The 26376-nt window shown below is 41.1% G+C and overlaps 1 long non-coding RNA gene across 1 annotated transcript in view; it reads left to right on the forward strand.

Annotated features, from left to right (window-relative positions):
* Positions 1 to 979: 979 nt before the first annotated feature.
* The window catches only part of LOC132210984 (uncharacterized), a 60621-nt gene continuing 35224 nt past the window's right edge, over positions 980 to 26376 (forward strand). The window contains exon 1 of the long non-coding RNA XR_009447248.1: positions 980 to 1112. This is a non-coding gene — a long non-coding RNA (uncharacterized LOC132210984). The remainder of the gene's footprint in view (positions 1113 to 26376) is intronic.

Raw genomic sequence — 26376 nt, forward strand, 5'->3', positions numbered from 1 at the left:
GTTAGAAACAAACTAGTACAAAAGAATCCTTTGAATTTAAGTGAGTGCGCAATCGAGAAATTGTAGAAGACACAGCGTGGCATTGGAGGAACAAGACAGGCTTGGCAACATCAGAGGAGCAGGAAAATTAACGTTTTGGGACCCTTCTTCAGAAATGAAGTTATCTCTGATTCCAGCATTTGCAGTTCTTACTCTCTCTCATCAAGAAGTTATGCTGTCTTACCTCAGCATACTTACAAATTTGTAGAATTTAAAAAGGCTACAAGCACTGAAACAAAGAGTTGCAAAATATATAGCTTTACGGTCCAAGATTTCTGTGGCATGTTTGCGTGTTGCCAGAATAAGTTTAACAGTAGATCAAGGCTGAATGCTTAGTAACCTTTCAAAATCATATAACATGCTGCAGCTCTGAATCATTGATTTAGGCAATTGTCTGAGTCCAATTCCAGCATTCTAAATGCACTTTTGCTTCACCCACCAGATGTCTCCTATTCAGCACAACAAGCCTAATTAACTCATACTTCTTCACACAGGCAAATAGATCAATAAAGGAATAAAACATAAGTTTACACTCTGAAGATACGAACTGCATAAATCAAGATGCTTTGGCTATTTTATCATGCATCCAAAAGGTTCTCAACAGAATCTGAGCCACTTTATCATATTTTATTGATAATGTTGTGCTTGTGGGAATATATGTCTGCATGAATGTAGCATTTCCCTTGGAATTCTGGTTGCTCTGGGCGAACCATCTGGTGTTATCTGTCAAGTGGTTCAAAAGGACGAAACAGATACCACAAGCATTGGAATGTAAAAGTGCTCTAATTCAGCTGCAAAGCTATTTCCACTCTAGCTGTATGTGAACAAGATTACAGGAGATCCCCTAGTATTATAATAGGTCAACACATATTTAGCAGATTAACAGAGTTTAAGGAGGGAATCATCCATTGGGTGAAGTTATACATGTGACTGTAATGGTAACGATGCTGTAGTTAACAGTTTTGTTTTTTTTGAAAAAGTCAGACGACCACAAAAATATAATTTGGAATGCGTAACAGGCATTGTTGAGATAGAAGAGGCATTGCCAAGTGAAATTTGGAGCAGCAAGTATGGTATGTTATTTGTTGAGGCAAGCCAGTCTTAGGAATCTTGCCTTTAGGAATTAGCTTTGTGAACCTATTGTGGAAATATTGAGTACATTTGGCTTGACAGTCTTTCTCATCTTTGTTTATGAATTAATGAGAAGTGAAGTTTTAAAAAACATCCTGTCTAATACATTAAGTAATTTTCCATTTGAGAGATAGTGATTGAATTTTTATATACAGGTTTTTAAAATAGGCTTTCGGGTAGATTCAGTGTTGAGATCAAGTCAGTAGCCATGTTAATTCAGATCATTGTGCATTTTTCATTATCTCCCATCTATTGAGGTACCAAAATGCAGCTCAGCAGCAAGAATTTAGCTCAATGACTGGTAAATAGTTGAAGAAATAGGTACGTGCCATGATTAGAAAATTGGAAATTTTCAAATGATGGTTTTACTTGCCAAAATCAGCAACCTTCATAGACAGTCCATTTGTGATTATGTCACAAAGTCTAAATAGAATTTTAGTGCCCTGTTTGACAGACACCATAGAAGATCTAACTCTCACCATTTTATTCCATGTAGCCTAAAGCCAAAGAAACTGTAACAAAGGAAACCACCCACTTCAAAGATGCAACCAGATTGTTAGACTGCCATAAAGTCCTAATGAGTTGTCAGTACTCAATAAGGGCAAACTGTAACCTTTGAGTTAAGTTACAAATTGAGACGAATTTTCTTTTTGAGCTTTTATGTATTGAAAAGAATGAGCTGTTGGGTGTTAAATAAGAAAAGCCCTTTGTCTGTGCTTCCAGTTCTAAATTGCATACTTCAAAGGGATTTGACTGCCTTCTTCTTAATTACTTCATTCTCTTTGAAGTTGACAAATCGTCCTTCGCAATGAAATTCTGAATCCAGTAACTGCTAAATTTGTATGAATGATGTTTTTACTTTTTTTTAAAAAATAGCATCAGGTCAATACTCATTATATCAACCAGGTGACATGTTCTAATTCACTTCAGAGTGTCATTCTTGTATTTATGTGTTGGATATGTTCATGATATTCAGTTTGTAGTGTCTTTGTATTTGCAATAATTCATTGCTGGGTTTATGTGAGCTTCATTAGGTGAGAACAATAAGGCAAATGTGCATTGAAACACCCGTTACATTAATGGAGTTTATCTTCTCATTAATATTCCATGGGGCTGTATTCTGAGTATTATCATCTAATCCTACATGAATGCTCAGAATATGCAGTATTGTCACAATTCAGAAAAATTGCCGTGCTATTTCTGGAGAATGAGTAACTTAAAATAAATGGATTTTCTTCCTTTGTTCTTATTGGTTTCAGTAGACGTGCTCCATATGAATGGCTATGACAAACATTAAGCATTTTTCATCCTTTGATTAGTTATTGAATTCTTCCTTGCTAATCATGTCACAACAAAGATTGAGTTGCAAGTTGTTGTGTAAGTTGCAGTGAACACACAACCCTTGGTTTAAACATGAGCAAAAGAGCTGAATTCCAGAAGTAAAGTGAGAGTGACGGTCCTTGATGTCAAGGCTGCTTATGACCGAGTGTGGCAGCAAAGAGCCCTAGCAAAACTGGAATCAATGGGTACCGGGGCAAAAGTCCCATCTATTGGAATCGTATCAAGCATATAGGAGGATGGTTATGGTTGTTGAGGATGAGTTATCTCAGTTCCAGGACATCTCTGCACAATTCCTCAGCGTAGTGTCCTGGAATATTTTCACTGCTTCATCAATGACCATCCCTCCATCATTACATCAAAACTGTGGATGTTCGCTGATGATTGCATAATGTTCAGCATCCTTTACAACTCTTCAGATACTGAACCTGTCCGTGCTCATATGCAACAAGATCTGGACGATACACGTGATTGGGCTGACAAGTGGCAAGTAACATTAGTACCACACAAATGCCAGGCAATGACCATCTCCAATTAGAGACAATCTAACTATTGCCTCTTGACATTCAATGGTGTTACTATCGTTGAATCACCCACTCGCAACATCCTGGGGGTTAAAATTGATCATAAATTCAAGTAGGCTTACTCTGTAAACATAGGTTCCAGAAGAGTGTCTGTGTGAGTTTCCGCTGGGTACTCTGGTTTCCTCCCACAGTCCAAAGATGGGCAATTTAGATGGATTGGACCTGCGAAATTAGCCATAGTATTCAGTGATGTGTAGGTTTGGGGCATTAGCCATGGGAAATGAAGGTTTATAGGGATAGGGTAGGGCAATAGGTCTGGGTGGGATGCTCTTCAGAGGGTCAGTGTGGATTTGTTGGGCCAATGGCTTTTTCCACACTATAGAGATTGTATGGAAAGGGCAGGTCAAAGGCTAGGAACATTCGGTGAGTAACTCACCTCCAGACTCCTCAAAACCTGACCACTGTCTACAAGGAACACATCAAGAGTGTGAAGGAATAGTCCCCGCTTACCTGGATGAGTGCAACTTCAACAACACTTAGGAAACTTGGCATCATGCAGGACATAGCATCCTGCTTGATAGGCACTATATCCACTCCTTCTAGTACTGACACTCATTAGCAGCAGTGTGTACTGTCTGCAAGATGCACTGCAGAAATTCACCAACAATCCTTAGACAATGCCTTTTAAACCCACAGCTACTTCCATCTAGAAGAACAAGGGCAGCAGACAATGGGAACACCACCCCCTCCAAGTTCCCCTTCACGCCATTCACCATCCTGACTTGGAAATATATCATCATTCCTTCATTGTCGCTAGGTCAAAATTCTGGAATTCTGTCCCTAAGGGCACTGTGGCTCAACCTACAGCACGTGGACTATAGTGGTTTGAGGAATCAGCTCACCACCACCTTCTCAAGAGCAACTAGATGGGAGCAATAAATGCTGGCCAGCCAGCATAGCCTACATCCCACGAGTGAATTAAAGAAAGCTATTCCAAGGGTTAAAGGGGGCAGAAGGATATGTGGGAAGTTAAGGTCCCTTGTTTCCTGGGTAACATTACATTCACACTTGGTGCTGAACAGAGGAAGTTCTTTGTTGCCACAGTTGCTTGGAACTCTTGTATGGTCAGTTTGTTGCAATCAAGTTTCATACTGCTGGCATCATAGCTGTGGATTAAACAGCAGTCCAACAATCTATCTGCCAACACACTGTTGGTGTTATTGAGCCATCAGCCCAAGGATATGACTGCAGTATCAAATATGAGGATGTCAGTAATCATCATCAATCAGTTAATGAACTTCACTCTTCCTGCTCTACTGACTGTCAGTCAGCCAGCTCCCACACTGCTCACCCATGTGAGGTGGTACAGTTCCAACTTGGACCTTATAGTTTTAGGTGACCCAACAGTGGCAGTCTTCAGTCTTCCCTACTGCTAGACAGCAGCCTTTGTGCAGGGTTGCATGTGTAGAATGGCTTGAGGATCATCCAATGCACAAGACAGGCACAAGGGAGTGCTTGGTTGAAAACCAGTTTGTATACAATATTGCAATGTTTGGTTTGAGGTGGAATGTTTGTTTTGTGATGGCTTTTACATTTTGCATTCTGATCCAAGTGGATGCTGTGATCCTCAGTAACAGTGGAAAGACAAGGTGGCGGGGTATTTGTAAATGAGGAACCATAATTTTTGTTGGATGAGGCAATCACAAAGAACAAGGCCAGAGAAAGTCTCTGCTGGAAAGATCTTGACTTCTTCCTCCTCCGCATCAGCTGGCCACCTTATATAGCTGGCTATGCCCTAATGGTGATGAAGTTTTGCAGCATATAACAGTCTACAGCAAATTGTGACACATGTTCTGCTGAATGCTTGAATGCTGCAACGCATAAGCACTTCAGTGATCTTCTCAATCTCATTTTATGTGGCGGCACTCCTTCGATTTTATGCGTGTTTGCCATGCGTTTATGCAATCTGTACTGAAGTCAAGAGCCACATGTTTAGTGATAATGGGAACTGCAGATGCTGTAGAATCCAAGATAACAAAGTGTGGAGCTGGATGAACACAACAGGCCAAGCAGCATCTCAGGAGCACAAAAGCTGACGTTTCGGGCCTAGACCCTTCATCAGAGAGGGGGATGGGGAGAGGGAGCTTGAATAAATAGGGAGAGAGGGGGAGGCAGACCGAAGATGGAGAGAAAACAAGATAGGTAGAGAGGAGAGTATAGGTGAGGAGGTAGGGAGGGGATAGCTCAGTCCAGGGAAGACGGACAGGTCAAGGAGGCGGGATGAGGTGGTAGGTAGGAAATGGAGGTGCGGCTTGAGGTGGGAGGAAGGGATGGGTGAGAGGAAGAGCAGGTTTGGGAAGCGGAGACAGGCTGGGCTGGTTTTGTGATGCAGTGGAGGAAGGGGACTGGAGGCTTGGGGTCTACATTGGGAAACCAAGCGGAGGCTTGGGGTCCGTTGTACCTGGTGTGGCTTCCTCTACATTGAGGAAACCAAGCAGAGGCTTGGGGACCGCTTTGCAGAACACCTCTGCTCGGTTCGCAACAAACAACTGCACCTCCCAGTCGCGAACCATTTTAACTCCCCCTCCCATTCCTCAGACGACATGTCCATCAAGGGCCTCCTGCAGTGCCACAATGATGCCACCCGAAGGTTGCAGGAACAGCAACTCATATTCCGCTTGGGAACCCTGCAGCCCAATGATATCAATGTGGACTTCACAAGCTTCAAAATCTCCCCTTCCCCACTGCGTCCCAAAACCAGCCCAGCTCTTCCCTTCCCCCCACTGCATCACAAAACCAGCCCAGCTCGACCCCTCCCCCCACTGCATCCTCAAACCAGCCCAGCCTGTCTCCGCTTCCCTAACCTGTTCTTCCTCTCACCCATCCCTTCCTCCCACCTCAAGCTGCACCTCCATTTCCTACCTACTAACCTCATCCCACCTCCTTGACCTGTCCGTCTTCCCTGGACTGACCTATCCCCTCCCTACCTCCTCACCTATACACTTCTCTCTACCCATCTTCTTTTCTCTCCATCTTCGGTCCGCCTCCCCCTCTCTCCCCATTTATTCCAGTTCCCTCTCCCCATCCCCCTCTCTGATGAAGGGTCTAGGCCCGAAACGTCAGCTTTTGTGCTCCTGAGATGCTGCTTGGCCTGTTGTGTTCATCCAGCTCCACACTTTATTATCTTGGAAGCCACATGTTTAGTCTCTGTTTCCCGGCAAGTTTTTGCTTATTGCTCAAATGTAGCAGACACAGCAACCTTATGCAAAGTGTAGGCATCATGGCTCCTGCCAGGATAGCAGGCATTGAATCACATGCTCTGCTGTATAAGGTTGCAAGATGTTGAGGAAATGGAATATCCTTACATCTCAGAATTGACATGAGCCTGAAAAATGAAGGGCACACACTGAATGATACCCTGTGCATGGGGTTCCTGTAATAAGTACACATGAAGCTGCATGCTACTGTGCCTTCTACAGCCTAAGCTGGAGTGAATTAAATGCATCCCTGTCTGGAACACAGGACCTCAATGACTTCCCTTATCCAACAATGGATGGCAAACTGGGAGATGTTGCAAATGTTTCAGTCCTGGTGCATTAAAGTACATTGCCAGTGTTATGATCTCAAATGGTAAGTCATATTCCAGACAGAAAACTGGCTTGGCAGATCATATTTGGATTTATTTTGATTCTAATAGTGGCATCTCACTAAAACATAAGCACATGATGCTGCAGATTTTGCTTTCACAATAAAATAGAAATTCATTTAACAAAAGAAATAAGGACAAAATAGAATAAATCAGACCACCATCTTATAATAAAAATTCAAAGATTTCTCAATATGCAGTAAAAGTATAATCCCATTAATCTGAAAACACTCCTTCATAAATTGAAAGGCAAAAGTTAGCATTTGTACAGTACTCAAAACGTATTTCCAGCACAGGACCCCAAATCACTGCCCAACAATACTCACGCTGGTGTCCCTGTATCAAAAACTTCAGTACAACTAAGTTATGTGTGACTTCAACCTTTAGACTGGAATTGTAGTTAACTTCAAACTGGAGCTATCATACTACTGAGCTTAAGTGTACTTAACTTTAAATAATCTCTTCAGGGTTTCATCCAAACACTCATGGTCTGAGACTAACTCTAAACTCTTCACTCTAATATAATCTAGCTCAGTATATACCCTTCCTTTCTTAGGAACATTGGTCTATACAGCCATAGTCTTCCAAAGACTTCACAGGCCTGTTCAAAACTCAAGGTAAAACTGAAATCAATTATCTCTCCCCCTGTGCTATTAGTGTTTTCTCTAAGTTTAAAAGAGCCAAGTTCCAGATGTCTCGAACAAACCTTGTAAGTCCATTATTTGGCTTGCTGGGTCACTGAATGACCTAAGATAAAAAAAATGTTAATGTGCACACTAACCCATTCACTCTAAAGACAGGCCTCAAAAATTGTTTTAAAAATAAATCATTGCAGCTACACAAATGCTTACAGTTATTTAATTTCAAATACACAAAAAAACCCTACAGCTTACAACTGAAAAATCAAACTGAAGCTTGCAACAAATATATTTACTGTCTACATCACAGTACTCAACATGGCCACTAGTAATTGCATCTTCATCCTGCTCTGCGGCCATATTTATGGCTCTGGATGGTGAAAAATTTCAGTGAAAGTCATCTTAGTGCATCAGAGGTGTGTGACACACTAAAATTCAGATGACAAATTGCTTCCTGAACACTGTGTGGCTATGACCTCCAGCAGAAAGCCTTTCTTTCTGTCCTGATCCTCTCTGTTCAACAGATATTCTTGATCAAAGCTACTTTGCCTCATTGTCTGTGTGCTGCTGTCATCCAAAGATAATGAACACCACAACAGAATCAGGGCTTACAGTTTAAGGGTACAGAGTAGGCCATTTAGGACTGAGATGAGGAGAAATCTTTCCACCCAAAGAGTGGTAGCCTATGGAATTCTCAGCCACAGAAGCCAGTGGCCAGAAGCCGAAAATATTGAATGATTTCAAGAAGGAGTTCTTCACCCTAAGGGTGAATTGAAGGATATGGTGTGAAAATGGGAGTAGGGTGCTGAATTGGATGATCAATCATGATCATATTGAATGGCAGGGGAGGTGGAGGGCTGAATGCCCCACTTCTGTTTCCATTTTCTATGTTTCTGTAGGACATCTACGTCTCAGAGTGACAGGTTTGCCTGGAATCCTTTAAGTCAGCAAAAACCCCTTTCACCAATGTCAACATTCAAAAATCGGCCAACCTAAAAAAAATCCCTTCCATGGTAGTAATCAATACAAAAATCAATAACTAAACTAAAAAATAAATCCTCCTTATGGTGTGCATGTTTCTTCTAGCTTTACATTAAGTGTGTATAAGAAGTGTTTCATACGGAAGTTGTTGAAACAGTGCTGCTGGAAAGGTCTTGCTGCTTCTGAACATTAGAGCAGTTCTGCCAGGTGATCACAAGGTGCTCGCTGCTTTGTTGAGCTCCACAGTTACAGCGCTGGCTGATGCCACAACCTGCCTACCCTGCAGGTGTCTGGCTAATGATCTCCGTGTGCATGACACCATGTTCTCCAAAATGGCACCCAGTGCAGTCAGCACCGAAAAATGAGTACAGACCCTATGGGAACCATTTTACAGGCAAAAGGGCACTTCTAGCAGTGAGAAAGTGGCCCCTGCAGATTTTTGTGGCCAGAGCATTTGCTTCTGTAACTAAGTAATTGTGATTTAATTGGCTTAGCCTTAACCCTCATGAAGGTTGATTTGCAAGTCATACTTTCTGTCATGTGAGACTGATGACATACTGTAAATCTACCATGGAGAAAATTAATTGCTGGGCTGTGTTTTATCATCAGGAGGTGCAATTCACTGATAGATTTTGTGAATCAAATAATTTGAAAAGAAAGTGAAGTTTGAAAAGTTCAGTCAGAACAGTTGGTTTATCTTTAATGTAAATTTGAATACTTTTGTCCTCTTTGTTACCTTATCAAGGGATCATGGTGGCTTGGAAACATTTCTGAGCTTAATTTTTATGAGGAAGCTTAATTAACATCAGTAAGTAGGTTCACTTACTTAGTTATTTTCTTATTTTATATCAGTATATTCATTCTGCTCAGTTCCCTCATACTGCATTGCTGTAACACATCCTAATTCCCCTGATATAATTAATATTCAGTACACTGGCAGAAAGTATTCAGAAAGCTAATAAAATAGTCATGTAAACATAATATTGTATTAACCTGAATCATAGTACTTTTTGACCGCATGATGTTTGAGTGGGATTCTTATGGTGGGACCTATGCTTAAGAGAGCATTTCATGGTAGTTATTAGCAGCAGAAGAGACAATTAATGTAGTGACTGATGACAATCTGCAAAAGTCTTCTACAGCTACGAAAGCCAACAGAAGTTGCAGAACATGGCTCATTTGCCAGGGTCAGCATATTTAATGTAGATGCTTTGTGCAGCTTGTATTTCTATCCAGCTGCACTCTGACATTGTTGCCTAACATTTTGTGCAGAAATACAAATACTTAGGCTCGCAATTGTATCTATCACCGTACATGATATTGGAATGTTATGAGAATGGTGAAATTGAATGAACTTCTGATATGTTTCGAATAATGGAGTACTTTTTAAAAGAAAAACTTGCTTCGTATAATGTGAACTAGCTTTATGTTAAATCCATACAATAAGTGCTTGATGAAAATACTTGTAAAATACTACACCATAGTCTAAATCTAGCCCCAGCCAAGATCTTAAATTTCTAAGTTGCATCACAGGCTGGCAGGCATTAAATGGGTATCTTGGTCTCTGTATCCCTATCATAATTCCTTAAGTTTCAGTGGTGCAGTGGTAAAGATTGGTGAATTTTTTCCATCATCAACACTGTAAATTCAGGCCCTTTTCTAACATGTTACTTGGTATAATAGCCATCACCCATCACAGTCTCATGTCCCCTTGTTGCCGGTGGTAGGATTTGTCAGCCTTTAATTTTAGGTTTGGATCAAGTTGAGTCTGTGCTGCTGTTGATGGTGTGCCATCAAAGTTCATTGAGGTTTTCAGGTCCTTCTGCAGATTCCAGACTACCGATAAAACATTGTCCATTTCTTTGGCCTCTTGTTATGTTTTGTTTTGGTACCTCTATTCTCTTTGAGTTTGCTTTTTATCTATTCAGGGATGTGGGGGTGCATCACTGGTTGGGCTAGCATTTATTGCTACTGCTGGTTGCCCCTGAAATAAGTGGTGGTGAGCAGTCTTCTTCACCAGCTGCAGTCCATTTGCTGAGGGTAGACCCACACTATCATTAGGAAGGGAGTTCCAGGATTTTGACCCATAGACAGTGAAGGAACGGCGATACACTTCCAAGCCAAGATTGTGAAGAACTTGGAGGGAAATGAGCAAAAGATGCATTTCCCATGTGCTTGCTGCCTTTGTCCTTCTAGATAGAAGTTGTTGTAGTTTGGAAGGTGGTGTCTAAAGGGTCTTGGTGAATTTCCTCAGTTGATTTTGTATGGTACACACCGCCACTACTTTAGCCATATTTCTCACCCTGCCATTAACTGTACATTTCCAACAAGCAAGCTGATCTCTGCAATGTTTATTATGTGTTTTAAAGTTCTTTTCAAGCATTTTCTGGGCTACCTCTGACACCAGGCTTTCCTAATGACCCCCGACCTCCCCAGATTCCACTTCCCTGTCTTTAAAGATGGCCATCCCTGGGTGAGAATACAATGATGCACAATGTAGCTAAAGCATATTTCTTAAATGGTTAGAAGCTGGGAGGTATTGAACTTCAAAGAGACTTGAGTGTCATTGTTCATGAGTCAGTGAAAGTTAAAATGTATGTACAGCAAACAGGAAGGCAGATGGTCTGTAGGCCTTCATTACAAAATGATTTGAGTATAGGTGTGAAGATGTCAACTACAATTTTATAGAACATTGGTGAGACCACGCCTGGAGAACTGTGTGCAGTATCGGTCTCCTCAACGACAGAAATATATACTTGCTATAGAGGGAATGCATCAAATTCATGACAAGTGTTGTTCTAAGGGGAAAGCTTAAACAGACTGGGCCTTTATTCTTTGGAATTTAGAAGAATGAGAGGGTAACTTCATTCAAACAAACAAACGTAACTTTTTGGGGAATCTAGAACCAGCAGCACAGTACCAAACTAAAAAGTAGTCTATTTAGGAGTGTGGTGAAATTAAAATTCTTTACACAGAGGAAAGTGAATCTTCAATATTCTCTGTCCTAGAGTGTTGGGGAAACTCAATTGCTGAGTATGTCCAAGATTGAGATTGATAGATTTCTATATTTTGAAAACAAGGATACAGGGATAGTGCAGGAAAATGATGTTGAAGTAGCTCAGCCCTAGTCCCATTGACTGATGGAGTGGTTTGAGGGCCAGAATGGTGTTCTGCTGCTCATGCTTCTTATTTTCTTTCATCTGTTCCTCTGATGTGTCCAAATGGCCACTGCTCCTGGTGATGCTGCCTAGCTCACCTATTGGGCTGTCAGCGCTGTGGAGCGCCAGGCCAGACAACTCTCTTAATTGGGGCCCCTGGCAGGATCCGCTTATTTGGGCACTGTACATTAAACGCAGCCCAGTCCCACTGCCTACTTCCTTGGGGTCATGTTACAATCCCCAACAATAGGATCTCTGCCACCTCTAAATAATCCTGGCCCATGTCTTATGATATTCTCAGATATAATGAAACCAAACTTCCATACATTTGTGTGGTATGAAAAATACACCATAATATGCCTGAAAATAAATTAGCTCTGCGTTACCAACCTTTCTATCTTTGCACTGTATTTAAACACCTCGCTGTGGGAGTATTGAATTCATTTTGCACATTATGGAACTGAAGCAGCTTGAATGGCTTTTTAAAATTTCATACAGTGGAAAAGAAATCATCACTGTAAATGAAAAATTGAGGTGGAATTAGTGGTCCAGATCTAATCTCAGGTCACTAACAGGTTCCAGGAATCAATGGAGAATAATAGGAGCAACAATCTTTAAAAGTTCTTATTCACTCAATAGTTCTGCTTCTCTTTTCATAGGAACTTATCTGTACCTTTCGCCAGTCAGAACTATTACACAGTATAATTCTTTTAATTTGAAAATCCTATCCCTTATACACTAGATGGTAGTATCATATGTAATTACTCCATCTAATTATTATTTTCCTCATCAAACTATCTTCGCTTTTGTTTTCAGCCTGCACTTGGGTCTTCCATCACAGCTTTGTAATCTAAAGGAATAAAACTTAACTCAATTTACCCAATCTAAACACAGAACGTGAGCACAGGGCAAGGGTGGGGTGTGCAGTAAGTAACAAGCTTGAACTGCCGTCCCAGAATGAGGGCTAGGCCATTTTAACATCTCTGCTGCCCCTTTAGCTGAGAAACCAGATCAAACAGAGCCTCCAAGAATATATTTCAAAGTTTTCACATGAAACAGAGTGAAGATCTTGAATGCCTTTTTGCATTTATCAATGGTTTTACAGTGACTGTATCTTTGACTCTAGCCTGTTCAGTGTAACACTTCACAGAGGCTTTCATCGACTACTAACTTATGGATTGGTAACCAACTGTTTATAAAGGGATAGGTTTATTTTGGTTTGAAACCACCGCATTACTTTGAAGGTTCTTTTGGTGACATTTGACTTTAAAGGTAATTTTTTAATCTTCAAACACTTCTCATCCACTTTCTCCTGCCTTTTTCCTGCTGTTTTAGCTTCCTCAATTCTGTGCTGATGCAGCTGATATTTCCATTCAGGCCTGGATGCCTTCTTGATGATGAATTAGACATGAAGGTAACAAGTGGAAGGACAGAAAGTGATCCAAGCTGACAATTGTTCTCAACCACTGAATCGCTGATCTATTGATTTTTTTTCTGGAGAATGTTAACAACAAACAATTCTTCAGTAACAGCTTCCAGTCACATGGATGTAAAAATAAGCCCCTTACATTGCAGAAAATAATTTAAATGATTCATGGAACTGTCTACTACATGTCCAGAGGGATAGAATATAAAGGGGCAGCAACAATGTGTACAGTCTACAACTTGCACTGCAGAAATTCACCAGGTCCTCTTAGAAAACACCATCCAAACCCATGGTCATCATCACTTAGGAGGACTAGGGCAGCAGTTACGTAGGAATGCTACCACCTGCAGGTTCCACTCCAAGTAACTCACCATCCAGACTGGGAATATATCGCTGTTCCTTCAGTGTCACTGGATCAAAATCTTGAAACTGTCTCATTCTACCCAAAGCAAATGGATTGCAGTAGCACACCCATGAATGAATAAAAAATACTAATTTAAAACTGAGATTGATAGGTTTTAGTTAGCCAAAGGTATTAAAGGATATGAGTAAAATGCAGTTGTAAGGAGTTCAGTTGCAGCTCAGCCATGATCTCAATGAGTGTGAGAGTTGGCTAGGGAGCACCCAAGTGATCTCCTCCAGTTTCTATATTCCCCAGTTACATTAAATCTGGATATGCCATTATCTTATTCAATTATGTTGTTTTGTCTCCTCCTAATCATTGACATTGTGCAGAATAATTGCTGAAAAAAGTCTTGGACAAAAGTCGCTGTGATCCAAATGATCCAAGTATGAGGTCAACTACCATCACAGTGCATTTATACCTAATTCCACTTCTTATCAAATTGTCCTTTTTGTTATTAGTTGCTTTGTGGATTCTTGCGGGAATGTAAATAATTTATTGATTTGAACAAAGGGAGTGGACTTCAAAAAGCATAAAATTAGGAATACATGAACTTTTTCTTGGGAGATGGAAGGTCTTTAAAAAAGCATCAAATTGAGAAAGGGTTGAATAGGCTACGTTTGCATTCACTGGAGTTCAAAAGCCTGTGCGATAACTTGATTGAAACATAATAGATCCTGAGGGGCCTTGACAGGGAAGGTGTGGGGAGCATGATCATAAGCTTATTAGAAACCAGCTAAGTGTACTTTTGGAGATTTACATGGAAAGTTTCACTCTGCAAGGACTGACAAATTTTCTCATGCTATCCTCCCACACTTTATTAATCATGCAACATGACCTTCTGGATCCACTCGTCTTATTTTCCAACTTGTTATGGACATAAGTTCCTGCCATTTTGGGGATATCCCAGAATCCCGAGCATCAGCACCTTCTTTGAACTTCAGAATGCCCCGGTTGCATGATGGCAGCCTGGAGTTGCCCTTCATCACATCGGACAGTAACCACTAAGCAGTGCTATGCAGGCACATTGATGGCTTGGCTGACACTTCATTTCACATTCAAATGCACATTCTTACATTTGTCGCTATTTAAGTATCTAGCCACATAGCTTATTGGTCCTTTGTTACATCTCATTTTACAATGCTATCAAAGTCATTGTTAGTCTTTCCTCAATGCCTATTGTGGCCAAGCATCTTCTCCCAGTTGAATGTAGGACCATCACATATAAGAAAGTTTTCAAATGTTTCAAGCTACTCACTTTTATTTGGCAACAAAAGCCAACAGAAAACAAATCTTTTCAAGAAACAGATTGCTCGCTTTTTGAGCTTGAATAATTTTACAACCAATGAATGATCACTACATCCAGCTCTCATCTGCTGGACATGAGCATCAATTAAGTCCTGCCTAGCTTGTTGCAGCTGATGCTGCTGTGCTGTATCTTGGAGAAAGTAATATTCCTTCTGCTCAATATTCTCATCCTCCTTCTTGGAATACTGTTCCTACTCCCCTGCTCTTTGGCATCCATCATGTTCCCTCTTTCTCTGCTCCAGTTGTAGAGAGTAAGTTTGCAAAGCCCTCTCCAGACTGATCCAAGCATCAGACTCTCATCTTCAGAAGGCCATTTGTCAGCCCCTTGATGGGCCTAGTTGAAGAATGGGCAGTGTATCTATGCTGCACCTCTGTCACGTTTTGTGTTGTGAAGCCATCAGCCATGGTCAGAAAGTGGATCTTGTTGCCCAATAACCATCCTTGTAAAGGCATCTGAGCCATCGAAAACAGCAGGAACATGACAGCTCTCAAGGATCTAGGCATCATGGCAGCTGCTAGGGTACCTGATGCAAACATCTAAGAGGTGGTACTAATGATCAGAGCTTACTTGCATATTATTGGAATGGAAACCTTTCCTTTTGACGAACTCCATTGCGTTATAATGTGACCCTCCCAACGTGACAATGTGTGTACAATCTATCCCACTCTGCACCTGGGGTGGTTGGGGGTGATAGCCAGCCACGTGAGAGAATCATGCTGCCTGGGCTGCACCACTGACCCCATCACGGGGAAACGAGATGGAATGGTATGATCCAGCTCAAATGGTATCAGTAAGAGCCTTGATACATTGTGAGTGGACAATTGAGTGAGATCCTGCACAGGTTCCCAGTGGCTGTTTGGAAGAAGCTGGTTGTATAAATGTATAAATAACTATCGCTTTGACAGCCACTGGGATAGGATGGGCACGCACTGCTCCGGATTGCAGGTCCCACTATGCACCTGGCATAGCTAAGTGACAATGCCCTGGGACACTTCAGTCTGTACTGACACTGCACCTCACTCATCTGGAGGAAATGGCATTGACTCCGGCCCTCCTGTACATCTTGTACATCCTGAGGGGATCTTCAGCTGCAACCTCTTTTTTTGGAGCCTGTTCAAAATCTGCTGGAAGTTGCTGTTGCTCCTGGGCTTCCTGTCACATCTGTTCGTCTTCCATTTCTCTGTGCCTTCGCTTCATCATGTCAATGGTAACCCTTGCAGTGGCTGGATCCACTTACAATAAACCTGCATGTGAGGAGCATAAGAAACAGAACAGGTCCTGAGTGACAGCAACAGTCAGCACTCACGTCATTCGCAAGTGAGAGTTTAACAAAATATTCCGTACAGTGGGATAAGGAGCTTTCTGAAAAGGAGGGCAATGGAATGCCTTCATATGGAACTTCAAAAGTTATTCTGATGAATGCAGTGCCAGTCCACTCTCAAAGAGATGTATGAATACTGAGTCCTTGTGCACCCAGCTCCATATCATCCAAGAAAGGCATCATTGCATACAACAGCATATAGCAGAATATGTGCAGTTCAAGGTGAGAGGAGTCAGTTCCATGCTGTTGTGTAGCCCAGGAGTTCATATACTCTCGTTCCATATTGTGGCTTTTGGCTAGCCACTTTTAAAGTTGCCTGTAATTATTTCTGCTTCACAGTGATGATTATGGCTAGCCTGCAATCACAAGATTGTGTCCAGGATTTACACAGATGGATTTCACACACAGGGTGTGACGGCTTTACCCTGTACTCTGCAAGCATTGATCAATGCATTGCCTGTGGAAGGGGGTCCCATCACTCACAACTGGAGCCTGCATATGGGGATGGCTTAAAAAAAACATTGACTTCACCCACTCCTAGTGTTGATGCAACCATTTTCCATTTGCAGTTCACATTTAGGAGTCAGGTGATCATGACGGGAAACGTTGGTCAAACTTGGCCACAGCGAGTCACAGACTCAGCATGATATAATCAAGTGACCACACTGAACCTTCATCTTTCTTCCTGGTATTTCCTTTGAACCTGTCGCTATTGATCCCCCACATGTTCAGAGCTGTTCTGAAGAAGTTTCACTAAACTTGAAATGTTAACTCTGCTTTCTTTCTTCAGATGCTGCCAGACCTGCTGAGTTTCTCTAGCTAGTTCATCTTTGTTTCAGATGTCCAACATCCACAGTTCAATGTTTAATTTTATGCATGGGTAGACTTGCTTGATTTTGTTTCCACTTGTGGCAGGCAGAAAATCAGGATACAAAAACCAGTGGATAAATCTACAAGGATAGAAATTGGGAAGATTAGGTCGATAACAATGAAGGATAATAAGGAATGAGCAATAAACTAATCAAAATTGCAAATTACCAGATCCACCACAATTGTAGAAATGTTACGAAAGGCTTTTATCACCCAAAAGGAATCACAGACCATTCTGAACATTTGGGCTTGTGCTTATTTCAAGGCGTGAGGTATTACAAAACAGATGACATTCTTAAACTAAAGTGAGAGCAACTTGACAGCCAGGTGAAGAACCTGTCTCCTGCAGATTATCAGGTAAATGGATTTGACAGTTTCTTGATTGTTACAAGAGAGCTGGGATATGTAAAATCTCTGCATACATCATGTGTAGAATTTTTTAAAAATAATTTTTCTATTAGAGTTGAGCTGGGTCAGTGAAGCAAAATAGTATGCAGATGTGGTACAGCCACAACCGTTGCCAAACAGGTGGAGCAAGTTATGAATACTTTATATATATTATATATATATATATATAAACATGAATCTTTATTATTCCAAATTTATCATTGTGAATTTAAAAGCTGTCATCTCTAATTGAAATTCACATTGCAGTGAACTATAATGTTGCTTATACACCACAGACTAAAGTGACACATATCATTCTTTGAAGCTTGCACCGCAAATACAGAGGGTGGTTAAGAAGGCACTTAGCACTCTTGCCTTCATTGTTGGGACCACTGAGTAGAGGAATTGGGACATCATGTTGAGGTTGTACAGGATGTTGGTGAGGCCTCTTCTGAAGTACCCTGTGCAGTTCTGGTCACCCTGCTGGAGGAAGGATTTATTAAATTGGAGAGGGTTCAGAAGAGATTTACCAGAATATTGCTGGGAAAGGAGGGTTTGAGTTATAGGGAGAATCTCGACAGGCTGGGACTATTTTCACTGGATGTTGAGGGGTGACTTTACAGAAATTCATAAAATTATGAGAATCACAGATAAGGTGAATAGGAAAGGTGTTTTTCCATAGGGTGGGGGGATTCAAAACCAGGGGACATATTTTTTAGGTGAGAGGAGAAACATTTAAGAGGGATCTGAGGGGCAACTTTTTCACAGAGCGAATGGTTCTTGTGTGGAGCAAACTACCAAAGAAAGTGGAAGATGCAGGTGCAGTTACAACATTTAAAAGACATTTGGATAAGTACAAGAATAGGAAAGATTTAGAGGGACATGAGGCAAACACAGGAAAGTGGGACTAGTTTATGTAAAGCTTGGCCGACATGGATGAGTTGGACCAAAGGGTCCGTTTCTGTGCTCTATGAATCTATGACTCTGTAATGTCAGAGATCTGCTGAGATTGTGAGCTCTTCATCCAGCTATTGATATTCCTTCATCATTCTGCTGTCACCATGCCAACTGCTCCCATTTCTGAAGCTGTCAGATATTTTTCAGAAGGTTAGGAGTTGTCTGGTTGCCATCCACTGCTATTATGGCAAGTAACGTGCAGTTGAATATTCTGATAAAACACATGACTAATTTGCCAGAACATATTTGCTTGCATCCTGAAGAGGGTAACAGTATCAAAAGGACCAGAAAAGCAATGATTCTATCACAGCTTATTTAATAATTCATTCTGTTATTAAATCCGAATTAAGTATGACGAAGCCCAGCAGATGACTCTTAATGGAAACACTGTTGTGACTAATTTTTACTTTAGCTACTTATCACTATTAGTGAAGAAATAGCCTTTATTTAGTGTGCCTATTGCTTTTAACATTAAGATAATCAAGAGTTGGTCGTTATTTGTAATGTAGTGTTACGCCCTTAAATTGGATGTTCCAGCGTCAGTTTTTCAAAAATTAAACTGTTATGGCTAAAGATGAAATTTACACACTTTTGGGTCTACAAATCATTGCACAATCTTCTGTCAGTCAATGAATGCTAATATCACTGGTAAATTTGTAAGGGAGGTACTGTTGTTTAAGTCATGTAAGGATTTGAATTGTACTCATTATGGCTAAAATGACATGGCTGCAGATGTAGTCAAATTTTCACTTCTACCAGTGAAGTTCAGTTCCATTGTAATGTTGGATTAACTAGCTCCTCATGGTTACTTTCACTCATTCTGTCAATGAGGAGTATTTTGTAAATGTTACTTCCAGACCATGGTAATGTTCCTCAATTTGTTACAGTTTCAGCTGGGGTACATCAATTCATTAAGCTTGCAGATACAGAAGGAAGAACTGGCTCTCCTTCATTATTCACCCAACTCCTTGCTAAGTTACAACAAAGTTAATTTTTAAATCGATCCCTTCACTTGCGGATACGTTTCTCCTAGATTCAAATGAACTTGTTTTAAAAGGAACAAATTTAAACAGACTTTCTTGAAATAACAAAGAGTGATTCATTTATTAATTACTAGAAGTGGGAAGAGTTTATAGTACAAGACACATATGCACAGAATAATATTAAGGAGGGGGTCCAACAAGGTAAAAGTGTAAAAATAAACACAGATATATGGATCAGTGATACCAAGGTGTAGAGCTGGATGAACACAGTAGGCCAAGCAGCATCAGAAGAGCAGGAAAGCTGGTGTTTTGTGTCTGGACCCTTCAAGATGTAGGGGTCCAGACCCAAAACATTAGCTTTCCTGCTCCTCTGATGCTGTTTGGCCTTCTGCATTCATCAAGCTCTACACCTTGTTATCTCAGATTCTCTAGCATCGACAGTTCCTACTATCTCTGAATCAATTTTAATCCCACTGTGAAGCCAGAAGGGCCCAGACCCATAACATCAGCTTTCCTGCTCCTCTGATGCTGATTGGTCTGCTGTGTTTGTCCAGCTCTACACCTTGTTATCTCAGATTCTCCAGCATCAGCAATTCCAACTATCTCTATATAATCAGTCTCTGAGTTGTTGCTGAGGGTGGATATTTGAATATAGTGGTCATTGCAATGGAGGTTACTGGCGGTGCTGATGTTGGTCATTGCATAGTTGTTTTCATGATCCTTAGTTTTGTGGATTGGTAGAGATTTTGTTGCTCTGATTCCTTTCAGCTATGAATGATTACCAGTACTCAGGATGAGACAGAGTTCGCTTTGTCTGGTTTCCTTTAACCTGACTGCTGACTAGCTAACTTTGAGCACTTGGAGTAAGAAATGGGGTTTATAAGCCCAAAAGACCATAAGACATAAGAGTGGAAGTAAGGCCATTTTGCCCATCAAGCCCACTCCGCCATTTAAATCATGGCTGATGGGCATTTCAACTCCACTTCCCTGCCCTCTCCCTGTAGCCCTTGATTCCTTGTGAGATCAAGAATTTGTCGATCTCCGCCTTGAAGGTTTAGCTGCAATACAGGGGTGACTGGTGACTGTTGTTTATCTGCGACTTTCACAGCTTGTTAAAAGATCAGTCAAGAGAATGTTCATTCCCATTAGCACAACCCAGTAGGGTTGAAAGTTGCTTTTCACCCTCTGTCCTAGTGTCTTCTTCAAAGGGAAAAACACAAAATGTATCTGCAGTTTGGGATATAATCTGCAGGGGTGGGGGTGGCTTGCCTCTTGTTACTTTTGCAAGAGATCACAGTCAATCTCATCTGTCTCATCTCTTCTACCCCTTGAAGGGCTATTGTTTGAAGTTTGCCTCAGACTCTTAGGTACAACATTCTATGGATCTTTCTCTCCTGGCATTCACTGAATTTACATCTGCAGCCATTTTTAGTTGTATCACATTTTTAAAATTATTAGTTAAAAATGTTCACAGTGTGTGGTTCTGACCAGTAATAATGCTAAACATATCAACAGAAATAATCAAGGTATAAAACTGGTCCCAATTGTTTTTTGAGATTCACTTAGTAAAAATGTGCTTACAGCGAGGATTCCTCTTTAAAAGCTTTTAATTGCCATCATTAGACACTTGTGGAAAATTTGATAGCTTTTTATGTCCTGCTCAAGAAATTACATTCTGGAGATATTAGGACTTGAGCATTATTGGGTGGCAGTTTACATCATTATTCATTGTTATTGGAATTTGGGACATGAGGAGTTTTGTGAGAAAATCTGCTGCATGTTTCAGACCAAATCATGATACCAGACTATTATTGCAGATGAAGTGAAAGGGTTTAGCTGAACATTATATTGACAGTGAAGTAATACACTGTGTGTGGGTGGCAGAACGACTCAGTGATTAGTACTGATGCCTCACAGCACCAGGGACCCGCGTTCAAATCCACAGTTGGGGCTCCTGTCTGTGTGGACTTTGTGTCTTTGTGGATTTCCACCCGGCACGCCAGTTTTCTCCCACAGACCAACAATGTGCAGGTTAGGTGGAGCGACCAAATTGTCACTGAATTGTCCCATAGTGTCCAGGGATGTGCGGGCTAGATGGATCAGCCATGCGCAATGCAGGGATGGGTATGGTGGAATTCTCTTTGGAGGGTCAAAGTGGATTTGATGGGCCAAAAGGCCTGCTTCCAGGCTATAGAGATTCTATGAACACATGAATTTTACCAAATAAAGTCTCAATAATTAGTGGCATCATAATGATAGTAGTACTAAGTCATTTCACACACCTATCCAGTAGCTTTGGTACTTCCTCTGATATAAAGCAAAGTCACAAGTTAAGTTACTATTTCAATTATGGGTGGAGTGAAATTTTAAAAATAACCATTATTTACAGTTTGAGGACATTGAAATATAAAACATTTAATTTGGTCCACTTGGTTTTGTACTTTTGTAAAGTTACCTTATTACTAAAATTTCAGTTTTTCACCTTCCTTGAGGTGTTTGGAGAAGTTGTTCAAATGGAGGAAGATTGAGGGGAAATTGCACTGATTACCGGAGCTCCATTTCCTGCTGTCGATTGCCCATAGAGGATACAATCAGTGGTAAGATTTACTGCTGAATTCTTTCTTATTGTCTTTTGTCAAATCATGGAGCAGAATCCAGCTCAAGATGTCTCAACTCTGTCCCACAGTTGTACATTAACCCAAAATGCACAGCAGCCTCTGATGCTGCACAAAGGTGATATTTCCATTTGCCACACCAGCTACCCTTGTGGCAGAGGTGAGATGGTCAATTTCACATTAACTGGTGTGCAATATCAAGGCATTTTATATTGTGAGCTTGCTGCCACCAGAAACTGAAATGAGATGGTTGAAACCCCATTCCTTTATTCATCCTCTCTGTCATCTAAGAAGAGGCCATTTCCTGCTTGATCAGTGTGGCTTACACTGGAACCCATAACTGTATAATTTTAACCCACCTTCCTCTCAAGACTTATGATCTTATCCGATAAGTAATAACACCATGAGTTTTCCCAGTGAAAGAAAATCATATTTCAATGAACCTGCTCTAGATAGGTAGAAGTTTTGCAGGCAGGTGTGAGTTGGGAGCAGGGCTGAAAGTTACAAATTTAACTCCATCAAATGTTTATTTGCCTTCTATAGGACTCCCCATTTCCCTCCTGCCCCTGAAAGACACACTGTCAGGCCTTGCTCCTTGTCAGTTGGCTGCATTCCACAGGAGTAGTCAGGGAACTAGCAATTTCCATTGCAAACTTGGTTGAGGGGGATCTGATCCCTCAACTTTGGGGATGGATCAGCTCAATACCCAGATACAACAGGATCAGATGCCAAGTCACCAAAGTTCAATTGGAAATATCTTTGTATGGGGTGAGGGAAGGTGTATCTAATTTGAAGGGTTGCCTAAGAGGCCACTGGGACTACCTCTACTCCTCCTGGCTCACAGGTAAAGACATATTACATCAGACCATAAGTACCAGGAGCAAGAATAGGCCAGTCAGCCCCTCGAACCTGCTCTGCCATTTGATACAATCATAATTGATCTCATCTTGACCTCAACTCCACTCTCCTACCCATTCCCTACAACCTTTCTAATTAATGTTAATTAAAAACCTATCTATCTCCTTAAATTTATTTCATGTCCCAGTGTCCACCACACTCTGGGGTAGTGAATTCTACAGACTTATAACCCTTTGGGAGAAGTAATTCCTCCTCAGCTTTCTTTTAAATCTGCTACCTGTCATTCAAAAACTGTGACCGCTCATCTTAAATTGCCTCACAAGGGGAAACATCTGCCCTCTGTATACTTTGTTAATCCCTTTTGCATCTTATATACGTAAATCAGATCTCCTCTCATTCTGCAAAACTCAAACGAGTTTAGGCCTAAACTATTCAATCTCTCCTCACAGGACAAGCCTTTTATTTCTGGAACTGCATTGTTTTTGAAGCTCCCATCACAGCACCTCAGCTGTTGGGTATTCTAAGGCTTTGAAAACCATGCTAACCGGAGTTAATTTTCGGGCTGCCAGCATCATTGAAATACAGGGGTTCTCATTATTCACAGAAGATACATTTCAGTAAAGTGAAAGAATGAAAAACAGAGATTTAGTTCCTACGAGACATAATTAATTAATTTTTGGCAACACCCTGAAAAAAATGATGTAAGTGCGAAGTAGTATAATGGGGAGGCGTATACACATCAATAAGTACCAGGGCAACAATTAGCACAGACCCCCATATGGAATTTGTTCCCGGGGAAGAGACTGACTGTCTGCTCTTTGCCCTATGTCCGTTGAACACAAATGTGGGCAGGTTGGAAGTGTGCTGGAGCAGTTTTGTTCATTACATAGTTTCAAATCTCGCAGAACCCAAGCAGCCTGTATTTTTAAGGAGTTGAGATTCGGTCTGATTCTTCTGCTGGATATCACAATGTTACGTTGATGTTAACACTGTTTCCCATTTGCCAATTATGACTTATGAGATCTCCCTAACCAGTGATATATAAACAAGATACATTCTACAACTTCTACAGAGGTCAGGAAGCTCTGAAGCTTTGCTGCTTTGAAAAGATACTGTTATTCACATATTTACAACTTGGCATTCATGAAGACCTTTTATTTCTTGGAGTTAAACTTAATTTAAAACTGTGAATATAAGATGCAAAGGGATTTAGACTAAATCAGGTCCTGTACATCCATTATTAAGATTAGAATGTAAAATATCATATTTCTAATATTTCAGAAAATGAGTACTGTACTTCCCTGTGTAAGCATGCTGTTCATCTCATACCACTTTGCAAATGATTTTGGGCAAAACCACTTTCACTTGGGCAAACAATTTCCACAGAGGACATTTATTAGAAACAGAAGAGTGAAGCGCAGAAACCCCAGAAGATTAGTATAAAATGAAGAAAGAATCTCATCAAAGTACATTGCTGTAAAATTTTACAATTACTTTTATGTCACCAAATTATCATATCATCCAAGGTTTTATTCATATTCTTGAGTAGGAAGTGGGTGTCACTGGCTGGGCCAGTATTTATTGCCTGTCCCTCGTTGTCCTTGAGAAGGTGGTGTTGAGCTGTCCTCTTGAACCACTGGAGACCATGTGCTGTAGGTAGACCCACAATGCCCTTGGGACGAATTCCAGGATTGAGCTATGGGGTTCCCAAGAGGAAAATGAGATGTCGTTCTTCAAACTTGCACTGAAGCTTGCTAAAACACTGCAGACGTGTTGGAGTGGGAACACAACAGTGTGTTAAAGTGGCATGTGACTGAAACCGTTGGGTCATTGTTGTGGACAAAATGGGTGTGTTCTGCAAAATGTCATCCAGTCTGCATTTCATCTCCCCAGTGTAGAGGAGACCACTCATTTTCCATTTGGGTCCCCTGCACCTCTGGGATTCAACAACTTTAATTCAACAACTTAAAAGTTCAATAAATTTAGAGCTTGATTCCATCCATCTATGTCTTTTACTCATCCCCACACCCATTCCTGTCATGACATGGATTGCTTTTAGCACAACCAATCCATTCTCACTTACTTTCAGGCCTATTATCCCGTTAATATGGTTTGCTTTCAGCACAGATTACTCATTCTCTGCTAGCCTCAGCTCTCATTATCACTATTTCAGCTTCTCTTCTGTTTTGGCCTGGCATTCATAATCCTCTTGTTTTACCTATCCCTTTCATATCTCTCTCTCTCTCTCTCTCTCTCTCTCTCTCTCTGCGCTCCATGACTCCTCACATCTCACTTTAGCCTCACCCCCTCCCCAAACTTCACCTTCAGCACAAACACCACCTTCTCCTTGCTGCTATCAGTTCAGATGAAGAATCACTGGACTTGAAGCATTAACTCTGTTTTCTTCCCACAGAAGCTGGCAGACCTGCCAAGGTTTGCCAGCAATTTCTGTTTTCTGTTTGTTTTTATTGCCTGGTATATTATCTTTTTAATCTGCCAAACTTTCATTGAAAATATTTTCCAAATGGTAATTCAATTTGGCAATTTTCCATTGTATTTAGATATTTAATACGTTCAGTTAAATGTTCCTCACTAACATTTTCAAGTTATTGTTTGGAATTTATCCTATGCACAGATACCCTACCTTTTTGTTTGTGTTTTATTCAAATGCTGCTTTTGTTCAAATAGATATAGATTGACTTAGAGCAATGATTTATGATTGAGGGCTAAATTGGATATCCCCTGTGAACAGACGGAGGGATTGCAATGTGCAGTTAATATATATGTTTTCAGTGTAATGCAGGCAGTATGCCAACTTGAATGATTGCTGTGGGCAGCCAATGTTAACATTACTGTTCATTGTCTGTACACATCAACAGGAGCTCCGAATCCATAATTTGCTAGCATCAGTTACAGCTAACTTGTGCCTCATAAAGGGAAAGCGCATTGTGGTTGGAGCAGGAGCTTGCAGTCATACAAGAAGTAAATCCACTTTGGGAAATAGTGAAACCTGACATAATTTGCGGAAAGTGGTATCCAATGCTTTTAAATGCAGCATTGGAGGTCTGGAAGAGGGTGGAAAATAGATGGGAATTCCTATCCCTGCAGATGGTCAGAAGGCTCTCCAGACATGTGCTCGAAGTGCAGTGGTAGCAGATAGCAAATCAACCACGATAGCCTTAGCAGCCAAACAAATTGCACCACTCTCAGTTCATATTCTCTCTTAAAAAATGGTGGTATACTTCTGGAGTCAATAGCAATAAAAACAAAGTTGCTGGAAAAGCTCAGCAGGTCTGGCAGCATCTGTGAAGGAGAAAACAGGGATAACGTTTCATGTCTGGTGACCCTTCCTCAGAACTGGTGGTGGCTGGGAAAATGTCAGTTTATATTCAGGAAATAGGGAGGTGTGTGGGGTAGGGAGTAAACGATAGGATAGAGCCCAAAGAGAGAGAAAGGCAGTTGGACAGACAATGTTGCTAATGATCAGGCTGGGAGGTTGAATAGTTGTTAATGGGGGCTGTTAGTGACTAACAACAGGGGGTGTGTAATGGCAGGCTATGTGGTAACAAGGCCTGATGTGTGAGGTGGGGGCTGGGACGTGGGAGAGTTTAGGCCCTAAAATTATTGAACTCAGTACTGAGTCCAGAGGGCTGTAGGGTCCCCACATGGAAAATGAGGTGTTGTTCCTCCAACTTGTGTTGGTCTTCGCTGGAACACTACAGCAAGCCAGAGACAGAGATGTTGGCCAGGGAGCAGGGTGGTGCATTAAAGTGGCAGGAAACAGGTAGTTCA

Source organism: Stegostoma tigrinum, chromosome 26, assembly GCF_030684315.1.
Source record: "Stegostoma tigrinum isolate sSteTig4 chromosome 26, sSteTig4.hap1, whole genome shotgun sequence".
Lineage (NCBI taxonomy): Eukaryota > Metazoa > Chordata > Chondrichthyes > Orectolobiformes > Stegostomatidae > Stegostoma > Stegostoma tigrinum.